This window comes from Montipora capricornis, chromosome 7 (assembly GCF_036669925.1).
Source record: "Montipora capricornis isolate CH-2021 chromosome 7, ASM3666992v2, whole genome shotgun sequence".
NCBI lineage: Eukaryota > Metazoa > Cnidaria > Anthozoa > Scleractinia > Acroporidae > Montipora > Montipora capricornis.
The window spans coordinates 45,028,493-45,041,259 of NC_090889.1; the positions used below are offsets into that span (position 1 = coordinate 45,028,493).

Sequence of the window (12,767 nt, forward strand, 5' to 3'; positions counted from 1 at the left end):
GCTTTATATGAGGTAGCATGATCAATATTAATATCAATATATGTGATTCGTAAAATTACAATGAGCGCTGGCGATATAATATTTCCACAGCACCTTTCGACTTCTTTTTGTCGTTTTACCCGTGTCATTGCGAAGTGTTATTCACAGTGGAGACAAGGTCGTTTTACAGTTGCGTTACCTAGTTCACAATATCATTCATTCCCTTTTTGCTCACGCTTATGATAGATTTGTATTTTTCAGCCGAACGGCTTGCAAAATCGAAGCACTGGGTAACTAGTTGACAAGAGCACGTTTCTTTCGATTTCCTCGAAAAAATATTATTGAGCAAGAGAGCAATGTGCGTTTCGAGACAATGCTCTCTTTCCTATGGTTATATTATTTATCAAGGCAGTTGATACCTTTTTGGTTTACTCAATTCCCACCCAAAAGTAAACGATTTTAGAAACAAGGCCATTTAATCACCAACAATCCACTCCGACATTTCGTCGTTTCTAAAAATCAGACTTAAGCCCACGGCCCAACTCAATCGCCATCATATTGACTCAAAAAGTTATAAAATTTTTTTACAAGAAAAAGATCATACAAATGACCACCGATTTTCCAGCACTGTCGCTCACGAGTCACCCAAAATTATGTAGAAAAGACACTTATTGAGCCCGCACTTTGACCTTCTCTTGAATTTTGGGGCATGCTTATACATGTACTTTACTATGTGTATATATGGTATCGTGACCAACCTAAAAAATAAAGGTCTCAATAAGCTCTTTAAAAATTGGGGCGTAAGGTTTATTAAGCGGTGATTTGGAAAAAAATAGATAGACGTACCATTCTTAGGGAGTCCTTAACCTGTATTTTAACAAGATATTGTACCCTTTTTGGATTTTTGTCATTTGCATATTCTTATAGAAGCTGCATTACATAGGCCATACCTGCCCTTCGCTGTGCCCTTCGCAGTGCCTGTAATTCTTCCACTGAAAAAAAAGGAAAAAAAAATGAAAATAGACAATGAAAAGGCGGAGTTCACAGCTCTCAACACAATTTCTTAATAACTTAATAACACCAGCTAAGGCACCTCTTCAATATGTTCAATTTCTGAGTTTCAGTATCAACTCATTTAGCATTAACGTCTGCTACGAGCCTAGAAGGCCCATCAGGCCGGCGCTTATCTCCGGTTTATGTATAGTATGAGGTATGAGGCGACTGGGAGTATTTCTACTCCCCTCTGGATGGGATGCCAGTCCATTGCAGGGTTACCCTCAAGCATTAAATTCGCCGGTACCCATTTATGCACCTGGGTGCCTGGGTGGAGAAAGGCACCGTTATAGTATAGTGTCTTGCCCAAGAACACGACTCAATGTCCCTGGCCAGAACCCGAACCCAGACCAATCGATCCCGAGCCGAGCGCATCAACTCATTCGACGCAAACTGTTTATCATTTACTTCCCCTGTTCTTGAAGGAACACGGGTTTCTCTTAACACATACCCTTCATTTATAAGATTCAAACGATGGTAGATCTTTTCGCATAAAGAACTTCCTACCCAAAAGGGGCACTACAGCAATATTCCTTTATGATAAAGTTTGCATGGTAAGCCTCTTTCAGTGGACAATTCTTTGAAAACTAAGAGCGGTGTTTAGTTTAGCTCGATTCGCAGTATTCTGTTTTCCCTACTTGTTAATTTCCATTTTAAACCTTGGCAAACCATTTTGTTTACTCGGATTAACAAAAAACTGCATTTTCCTTTCTTCCATAGTCATAAAATTCCAGCAAAATCCGAGACGAATTTTTTGAATGCTGAAATTAAGAAGTCTAATGAATGAAAGAAAAGCGCAAGGAAATGCAAAAGTTTGGAACGTGGTCACGTTAAGAAGGAATATTGACCATTAGTCATTCACATCTCAGACCTAACGGAGGGGTATGTGTTACTCGTTCAAGAATTCCACTTTAGTGTAATTCTGTGGATTATAAAAACTAAGTACAGGTTTTGCGACGATGCAATCTTATCCGGCGAGCGATCTACCTACTAAGCATTTGCTTCTTCTTCTCGGAAACAAAAACTGACATCATTTTTTTTTGTGTATTTCTCTTCTTATCGGCGATAAGCTTTATCATACCAATACCATGACAAACTAGTTGCCTGCAGCTGAAAGATCTACAGCAAAGTGCATTCTCCGTGTACTGCGCCTTCTTTCGAAAGTAACAAAATGCAGGGTTTCTAATAAGAGCATAAGTGGCAGCGGACGGCTAAACTCGCCAGCTATTTTTCCTCGAAAATTACCCCAAATTTTTAAAATAACATCAGATACATTCACACAGAACATGAGCCTTGGGTCAACAAAGTTGGGTTGAGCAAACAAAAGAAACGCCTGAATTCTAAATATTTTGGGCGGTGATTTCTGTTTCACTGTACATGTCAAAGGGTTGATCGAGGATCGAGCACACACGCTTTTGAGGCAGCCGACCAGCGATCCAGTACTTGGTGTAAGCTCCCTGATTTGAAGTGTAGCAAGACGACATTCGCGAAAGGTCTTAGCGGTCACGACAGAAGAAATACTTTACACTCAGCTATATAGAATACAAAGGAACCTTAAGGGGCTATTTCACGCTATTTTAGCCGCTCTTCAAAACCCAAAATATGTCCAAAAATAGCCGTTATTAATGTACTTTCTCAAAATTTAGCGTTCAGTTCAAATACCCTAATTCGTGCTCCAAAGTGCTCTAAAGTGCTCCAAAGTGTTTTATGAAGAGTTATGAATCCGCCAGTTTGCAATGACGTACTGGCGCCACTGCGAGCTCAACTCTATTTAAAAACCCCGTATTGGCGCCCAATCTCGCTCGATTTGCATGTAGCTCTGCCCTAGTGCCCAAGATATTTTCCGAAATACTATCCGTGGCTGGCTATCCAATTTGGTACCTTCCCATGTATCATTTGGAGTGTCTAGGTGGAGTGTAGACTGAGCAACAGCGCTACGAATTGGGATGAGTATTTCTTGAATACTCCCTACAGTCACTGTAAGCAAAAAAAATCAAGCCAGTAATCACTTTCAGTAGGCAGCCAACCATTTAATACCCAGTTCTTGATACAGAGTCCCCACATCAAAACGGATTAAGCCTCGTTGTTTCCGACAAGTGAGATGATTGACTCTATCACCCTGCAGAATGCTGCTGCATTTTTCACCGACTTGTTTCTAAAAAAACCTATTTAAAAGAAAAGTGGCAATGTTTTCAGTAACAAAGAAAAAACAGTCAAGGACGCGTTATTTTGGACGTATCCATTGCACTTCTACCATGATGGCTAACCCCATAGGTTTACGAGAGAGGTTTACTCTCGGTATTGCTAACCATGGTTAAGGAAACTTAACCTTAGTTTGTAAAGAAGGTACTTACACCTAAACTACTAACTAAGGTAACAAGAGAACCTGAGCTTTTTTGCATGTGCACGGTTAAAAAAGGAAATTAAGCTTTTTGCTAAACCAAGGTAAATGTCACTTGAAAGTTCAGTTTGAGATTTACCAAAAATCAAGCAAAGTTGTATAATTTTTGCTCGTTTCTTCCGCAATCATTCTTGAAAGCGCAGAGACCGGGCGGTAATAACCACAAGCCATTTCATCGTCTTTTTGGAAAACAGGCGTGAACCTTGCTATCTTCCAAGCAGATAATTAATATTATTAAGCCCACAGGTCTACTGAAAGAGATTAATCAAATATGAAACTATAGCATTACTCGCCAAGTTTAAAAGCTTCGAAGGAATCAGTACTCAGAGCTAGCTGACTTAACGGTTTTAAGGGTATTGCTTTTTTTAAGCACTGATTGCTGGGAGATCGAGAAATCTGCAAGAGGCCGAGGGTGAGTGTGCATGTTTGTAGAATGTGTGACGGATTGTTGACCATATATGGTGGTGCCGATGCTAGCTTTTCTTCAGTCATGGCAAAATATGAACTCAACAAACTGGCTTTCCCCTCATGAGTCAGTACTAAACTACCGTAGTCTCTTTTGAGAGGAACGATGCTCTTGTGATGCGCTGTTGGATTTAAGTGACTTCCAAATTGCGTTAGTTTTGCTTGAATTCTGTGAACAGTTTGGAGAAGTATGCGGCTTTGGCTTGCTTTGGAAGCGACATAACCTCATTTCTAGCTGGCTTGTAAGTTTGGGCATTAAAATCAAACTGCCACCTTGAATTGGCTGTACCTGCGATTTAAAGCGAAATGTGTTGGTGATCCTAGGCTGAGATGAACTTGTATTACTGATTTCTTTCGATGGAGCGTGATCATTGCAAATAATATCAACAATATCAGTCTTAGAAATAAAGCATGAAGCATAAAAATCCTGCATTGACTGCAGACTTTATGAATCATGCGATATGTCCTGACAGTGCACAGAGATACTCTCAAGGACCCTGTGACTTATAGAGGTTGACGAGTTCTGTTAATTTGGGACCCCAATTTACGATTTTACTGACTAAATTACACGCAAATAGGAGCAGATCAGTTTTTTTTCTTAATGATGTTATGTTTATACTATCTTTGACTCCAACCATGTCGTTGTGAAACAAGAGCAAGAGAAATTCAACGTAAAGGAGATAGATTAGGACTATTCATAACCGAAAAAAATGTCGTGTAAACCATAATTCCTTGAACAAATCAGGATGCTCACGAACACAGGAGTAAGGGCCAAATGAGTCTTTATTGGGGACTCTTCATTTGGATAATGCAAACAAAAACGTACTAGCCATTGTTTGTAAACTTTTGTGATGTGGTAGGATACAACCTCGTTCCCAGGGTCTCTCTTCTCTACCTCCATTGACGTTAAGAAAAAGACCCTGGTTCACGCTGGTCACGTGGCACTCGTCGACAAACATTTTCTCACTGGGCCAGGGTAGAGTTTTCGTTATATTTTGATATCGTTTGACAAGGCATTTTTTAAATTAGCAATCTTTATCTTACAATGTATACGTAAGTATCAAAAAGGTCAAAAGAGATGATGTTATATTCCCACAGAAGGTGAATTCCCTCAAAAGCGGTCAACCTAAAAGCAAGAACTTTTGTGACTGACAAAACAACTTCAATTTCGAGCTGCAATTGACGTTCACAAAAATTGATTTCGTTGGTAGCTAAAGTTGCTTCTCCAGAACATACACTAACATAAAAGAATACACCAAACACTACGTTTGCTTGATAAACTATATCTTGTATTCTACCGGGGCTAAAAATATACACGCTATTAAAGCGCTGTGCACGTGCAGTGGCAAAAACAGATATCTTAACGACATCGACAATTTACACGAAGTTGCTGAAATATAAATATCGTAAGTCAAAACTGTCCACTCGCTGTACAAGATTGCGACTTTAGGAATCACGTTGTTTAACATTCGAAAGATAAACGAAAATCAAAAAGCAAAAGAAAATACCTGCACATGTTAATATAGTTTGATTTAATGATTTGAGGTCGATACGTGACGTAAGTACTTAAATAACATCACACCGACTGATCGCTGAACATGTTTGTTCCCCATGGATAAACGTTTCTTTTCTTTAAAATTGTCGCAAACAATTAGCATTCTGCGTTGATCCGGACCTTCACACGGGTGAAATCTTGAATGACGCAAGTATATTTCTGTGGCGTCCGATCGATTTGACCACAACCTTTTGCCTTTCACGTCTAATTCCATATGCGTAGTACGTAAATTACTGGTTTTGTCAATGGTCATCTGGCTACAAAATCAATGGCAATGTCGAAAAAAGCCTACCCATCCCCTAACACGCATTTGGTGAACCTCCCAGATTCTGGAAGACACGTGACCAACGTGATCAACGACAATGGAGGCAGAGAAGAGAGACCCTGGAGACGAGTTTGGGTAGGATATTGTTTCCGGGTAGGATACTTTTTGCTCCCTTTTGTTTCGCATTATTTGCAGTGTGTCTTCTAAAGTAATAGCCTAATTACTGTAATATTACCTTTCCTGAAAAGTTTCCTCTCTTTATCTGAAAAATATGAAAATAGAAAAAAAAAAAAAATAACATTCAAGCACTTTTAACTCATACTTTTTTAGTTTTCCTTGATCAAGGTTAACGCTCAAAACACAGCTATAAAGCCACTTTTAGGCATTCACATCGCCAGCCTTCAGTATCAACTCACCTGATACCATGAAATAGAGAAGTGATACTCGCACTTAGCTAAACAATTAAAGCAATTGTCTCTTATAGACACCTGAAAATTTCAGGTGGCTCCAACGGGATTCAAACCCATGACCTCTGCGATGCTGGTGCAATGCTCAAATAACTAAGCTATGAAGCCACACAGTTGGGAGCGGGTCAATTTGTCGGGATCAATTGTTCCCGTAAAGGACTCGATAAACGAAAGAAATGTATATTTCGTCCAGAGAAGTGCAAGTATTACTTCTCATTTCGTCTATAAACCGCACTTCAAAATACATTACCTGGTTTTTTAGCTTCCATATTTTGTTTTACTATTGAAATAAAAAATATATATATGTTACGGATTACTCTTGATTGATCTTATTAAACTAATATTTCATGAAAGAATTTTAAGAAGAACTGAAAGAGGGGTTGGCTTATTGGTGGAGTAAAATATGTTTCCAAAAATACAGACAGACTGTGATCAATTTTTAACACTTTGCAGATCAGTTTTCTACTATCTCGTCTCTAAAGGCTTTCCTGGAAAGTCACGATAAATGAATACAACGCGGATAGCCTTACTCAATATTTGAGAAAAAAACGTTGGAGGCAAATTTAACAAAACTTAAAGTGGTTCAGCGTTATCTGTACTCTTATCGACAACGATATTCGTCATCACAGTGGTCAAAATGTTGTGGACTCACGAGGAGTAGCCGTCTCTTTTCCCGCCTCTTTTTCCAAAAAACCCGTCTCTTTTCCCAACCAACCCTTCCACGGTAAAACGCGCGAAAGTTCTAACATCTTTAGAAAAAAGAGATCGACTATCGGCCTATACTTTGAATGCTATAACACGGCTCTCAAGAAGTCCAGTTCTTTCACGATATTGTGAGAGACAGACTGTCCAATCACTCATCCAAATGTGAACTTAAAGGCCCACATTCAACCGACAGGCGTTGGGTGCCGCGAAACAATTTTTATACATGAAAATGCCGCCAATGCTGAAATTGATCCAATCAAATCGCTAGGATAAGCAATGCGAATTTCCATAACAAAAACAAACGGTCGAACAGGCATTACCAATAGCATCTATGCGAATGTAAAACAAAGGCCAGGGAATGACCCACAAGCAAAACCTTATGTCTTGATTTGTTGCGAGCCATTGCTGTCATACCCTACTAAATGGAGCGCGGTCTCCGAATTAGTATCATACGCTTGCTAAACTGTTCGGAAGCTACATCATTGTAATGCTGATATTAAAATGTTTACTTACTGTGTTTCTCGCTAATTCGTGGGATTATAGCAAATGGTCACGTAATCATAAATTGATCACAAGAGAGTAAGAGCTGTTTTTTTTATTTTCTAAATCACTTTTGAACCATTAAACTTCCATGCAAGTAATGACATGGTGCAACAACTTCAATGATCTGAAACATCATCAGCCTTACACCATTTCCCATACTGACATCCCTTTTTTCCATGATCTCTTGCTACCTTCAACGAATCAACGCCATTGTCTATCACTAAGTGGGCCATACAGATGCGAACATAACTTAAATTGTAGTTTTACGCATGTGCTTCATGTTAAGCGTGTCTATATAGCTGCACAGCACACTATCATGGCCTTATCCCTTATTGACAGCAAGACTATACTTGTCACACAAATTTAGCTTTATACGAGGTAGCATGAATAATATTAATATCAACATATGTGATTCGTAAAATTACAATGAGCGCTGGCGATATAATATTTCCAGAGCGCCTTTCGACTTCTTTTCCAAAAGTAGTATTAAAGACTCAACCGGCGCTCATATGTCATTTTACTTATGTCGCTTTACCCGGGTCATTGCGAAGTGTTATTCACAGTAGAGGCAAGGTCGTTTTTACAGTTGCGTTATCTAGTTAACAATATCATTCTCTTTTTGCTCACGCTTATGCTAGATTCGTATCATTCAGCCGAACGGCTTGCAAAATCGAAGCACTGGGTAACTAGTTGACAAGAGCACGTTTCCTCCGATTTTCTCGAAAAAAGATTTTGAGACAATGCTCTCTTTCCTATGGTTAAATTATTTATCAAGGCAGTTGATACCTTTTTGGTTTAGTCAATTCCCTCCCAAAAGTTTAGAAACAAGGCCCTTTGATCACCAACAATCCACTCCGACATTTCGTCATTTCTAAAAATCAAACTTAAGCCCACGGCCCAACTCAATGGCCATTATATTGATTCAAAAAGTTATAGAATTATTTTACAAGGAAACAATCATACAAATGAGCACAGATTTGCCAGCACTGTTGCTCACGAGTCATCCAAAATTATGTAGAAAAGACACTTATTGAGTCCGCACTTTAGCCTTCTTTTGAGTTTTGGGGCAAGCTTATACATGTACTTTACTATGTGTATAAAGGGTGTCGTGACCAACCCAAAAAATAAAGGTGTCAATAAACTCTTTAAAAATTAGGGCGTAAGGTTTATTAAGCGATGAATTGGAAGAAATTAAATAGACGTAAACTGTATTTTAACAAGATATTGTACCCTTTTTGGTTTTATGTCATTTGCATATTCTTATAGAAGCTGCATTACATAGGCCTTACTTGCCCTTAGCTGTGCCTTTAATTCTTCCTCTGAAAAAAAGAAAAGAAAAATGAAAATAGACAATGAAAAGGCGGAGTTCACAGCTTTCAACACAATTTCTTAATAACTTAATAACAACAGCTAAGGTACCTCTTCAATATGTTCAATTTCTGACTTTCAGTATCAACTCATTTAGCATTAACGTCTGCTACGAGCCTAGAAGGCCCATCAGGGCGGCGCTTATCTCCGGTTTATTTAGCATGAAGCGACTGGGAGCATTTCTACTCCCCTCTGGATGGGATGCCAGTCCATTGCAGGGTTACCCCCAGCATTAAATTCGGCGGTATCCATTTATGAACCTGGTGCCTGGATGGAGAAAGTCACCGTTATAGTATAGTGTCTTGCCCAAGAACACAACACAATGTCCCCGGCCAGAACCCGAACCCAGACCACTCGATCCGGAGACAAACGCATCAACTCATTCGACGCCAACTGTTTATCATTTACTTCCCCCGTTCTTGAAGGAACACTGGTTTCCATTCACAAATACCCTTCGTTTATAAGATTTAAACGATGGTAGATCTTTTTGCATAAAGATTTTCCATCCCAAAAGAAGCACTACAGCAATTTTCCTTAATGATAAATAAGCATGGTAACCCTCTTTCAGTGGACAATTCTTTGAAAACTAAGAGAGTTGTTTAGTTTAGCTCGATTCGCAGTATTCTGTTTCCCCTACTTGTTAATTTCCATTTTAAACCTTGGCAAACCATTTTGTTTACTCGCATTAACAAAAAACTGCATTTTCTTTTTTTTCATGGTCATAAAATTCCATGAAAATTCGAGACGATTTTTTTGAATGCTGAAATTGTGAAGTGTAACGAATGGGAGAGAAGCGCAAAAGTTTGGAACGTGGTCACGATACGAAGGAATATTGACCATTAGTCATTCACATCTCAGATCTAACGCAGTGGTATGTGTTACTCGTTCAAGAATTCCACTTTAGTGTAATTCTGCGGATTATAAAAACTAAATACAGGTTTTTCAACGATGCAATCTTACCCGGCTATCGATCTACCTACTAAGCAGTTGTGGTTATGTCTTCGCGTTTGCTTTTTTTTCTCGGAAACAAAAACTGACATCATTTTTTATTTGTGTATTTCTCTTCTTATCGGCGATACGCTTTATACTAATACCATGATAAACTAGTTGCCTGCAGCTGAATGATCTACAGCAAAGAGTAGTCTGCATGTACTGCGCCTTGTTTCGAGAGTAACAGAATGTAGGGTTTCCAATAAGATCATAATAGGCAGCGGATGGTTAAACTCGCCAGCTATTTTTCCTCGAAAATTACGCCAAATTTTACAAATAACATGAGATACATTCACGTAGAACACGAGTCTTGGGTCAACAAAGTTGGGTTGAGCAAACAAAAGAAACGCCTGAATTCTAAATACTTTCGACGGCGATTTCTGTTTCACTGTCCATGTAAAAGGTGTTGATCGAGGATCGAGCACACACGCTTTTGAGGCAGTGGTCCAGCAGTCCAGTACTTGGTGTAATTTCCCTGATTTGAATTGTAGCAAGACGACATTCGCGAAAGGTCTAAGCGGTCACGAGAGAAGAAATACTTACACTCAGCTATATAGAATACACAGGAACCTTAAGGGGCTATTTCACGCTATTTTAGCTGCTTTCAAAACCCAAAATATGTTCAAAAAATAGCGGTTATTAACGTACTTTCTCAAAATTTAGCGTACAGTTCAAATACCCTAATTCGTGCTCCAAAGTGCTTTATGAAGAGTTATCAATCCGCCAATATGCAATGACGTACTGGCGCCACTGCGCACTGCGAGCTCAACTCTATTTATAAACCCGTATTAGCGCCCAATCTCGCTCGATTTGCATGTGGCTCAGCCCTGGTGCCCAAGGTGTTTTCCGAAATCCTATCCGTGGTTGGCCATCAATTCGGTACCATCCCATGTATCATTTGAAGTGTCTAGGTGGTCTTGAATACTCTCTACTATCACTCTAAGCAAAAAAAATTCAAGCCAATTATCAATTTCAGTAGGCAACCAACCATTTAATACCCAGTTCTTGATACAGTGTCCCCGCATACAAAAGAGATTAAGCTTCGTCGCTTCCGACAAATGAGACGATTGATTCTATCACCCCACAGAATTCTGCTGCATTTTCCACTGACTTGTTTCTAGAAAAACGAATTAAACGAAAAGTGACAAAATTTTCAGTTATACAAAGAAAAAAACAGCCAAGAAAGCGCTTTTTAGACATATCCATTGCACGTGGTTTTTTTCTACCATGATTGCTAAAACCATGGGTCCTCGTGAGAGGTTTACTCTGGGTATTGCTAACCATGGTTAAGGTAACTTAACCTTAGTTTGTAAAGAAGCTATTTACACACAAACTACCAACTAAGTTAACAAGAGCACCTCAGCTTTTTTGCATGTGCACGTTTAAAGCAGGAAATTAAGCTTTTTGCTAAGCCAAGGTAAATGTCACTTGAAACTTTGAGATTTACCAAAAATCGAGCAAAGTTGTATAATTTTTGATCGTTTCTTGCACAATCATTCTTGGAACAAAAAGCGTAGAGACCGGCGTCAACCTTGCTATCTTGCAAGCAGAGAATTGATATTATTAAGCTCACAGGTCTACTGAAAGAGATTAATCAAATATGAAACTATAGCATTACTCGCCAGGTTAAAGAGCTTCGAAGGAATGTACTCAGAGCTAGTTGACCTATTGTTATAATGTTAACCAAGTGCGACCAAGCCCTTAACAAATCGTCCTTGTCATCGAACCGATGTGAAAAGGCATCGTTTCGACATCGGATCTAACTTTGTCCTCACTCGATCTCTTACAGTCTTTTCTTTTTAAGGTTCTTCGGTGGAAGTCTTTTGAGCTTCAAGCGTAATGTTACATATATTAAGTCATGATTGGAGATGCGTAGAAGAAATACGCCCGTTTAATTAACAAGGTGTTTTTTTATGGTCACCAGAAGATCTGACAAAGAATGCGATGATAATGTTATTCTTGTGGCCTTTCGTACGATGTTTCACACCTTAGATACCTCTCCACTTTCCATAACCAGGGCTGCGCACTTACTTATTCCAAACTCCACACTTATGTCTTGATAAGGGAGTCCACTTGTTTGTCATCATTTCCATGAAGATTTAAACTAAAAACTAGTCGTTCTCAATGAGAAGGGAAATGCTCGAGTAGGAGGAGACCTGATCAATGGAGGTAGCCCTAAAGAAGGGAGATTTTGTAAGACCAAACGCCTTGTAGTAGTCGATGGTGATGGTAGCCATTGACATAACATGCGACTGCCTTCGTTTCAAACTCGACCGACAATGTGAAGAATCTAAAGCGACATGTTTCTCAAACCAGAAAACAACACAGTTTGAAAGCTCTGACAACTTTCAATAATATATCTAAATCGATTCATAATGATACTTACCGTAAAAACAACAGGAGATTTCCAGAGGAAAATCCGCCACTACACAAATCCGCCATAACTCAAAGAAACGAACATTATGCTTTTTTCTGCCATGTGATTAGCCGAACATTCGTTCGGTGGCGCTCGGTGTCCGACGGCAATCTGAAGACTGTAACTCGACGGCCCGAAGAAATGCCGAGTGTACCTCAGAAGCCAATCCTCAAGACATAGCATTTATAATCGGGCGAACTCAGGCATGCAATATCGAGATTCATTGCGCAATAGCCCGGAGATGCATTGCAAGATTAGTGTTGCTCTCGCTCGCTGCTCTCTCTCGACCAATGAATAACCCGCTTTAATTTAGCCTCACCACCGAGAACGGGATAAGGGTCAACACAATTGGCAGCGGTGACGGGCTGTCTCCCTGGAACATTCCTCTCCTGCACTTACTGAGCCAAGGGTACTTCCTCCTGATGTCAATTCCACCAGCCATTGATTCATACTTTTTCCAACAACGACAGCATATTTTCAGCAGGGCAAATATTCGTAAACATTTGATGATCCACAAAGGTGGGATTATAGCATTTGTCTTTTTGTTGTACACCCAAGTC

At 39.4% G+C, this 12,767-nt stretch overlaps 1 protein-coding gene and 1 pseudogene across 1 annotated transcript in view; both read right to left on the reverse strand.

Annotated features, from left to right (window-relative positions):
- LOC138057279 (uncharacterized) overlaps positions 1 to 542 on the reverse strand; it is a 3,151-nt gene extending 2,609 nt beyond the window's left edge. Inside the window, exon 1 of the mRNA XM_068903328.1 lies at positions 1 to 542. This exon is cut by the window's left edge and continues 1,134 nt beyond it. The gene's annotated coding sequence lies outside the window, so the exon portion shown is untranslated.
- The window catches only part of LOC138057281 (uncharacterized), a 113,497-nt pseudogene that overhangs the window by 77,133 nt on the left and 23,597 nt on the right, over positions 1 to 12,767 (reverse strand).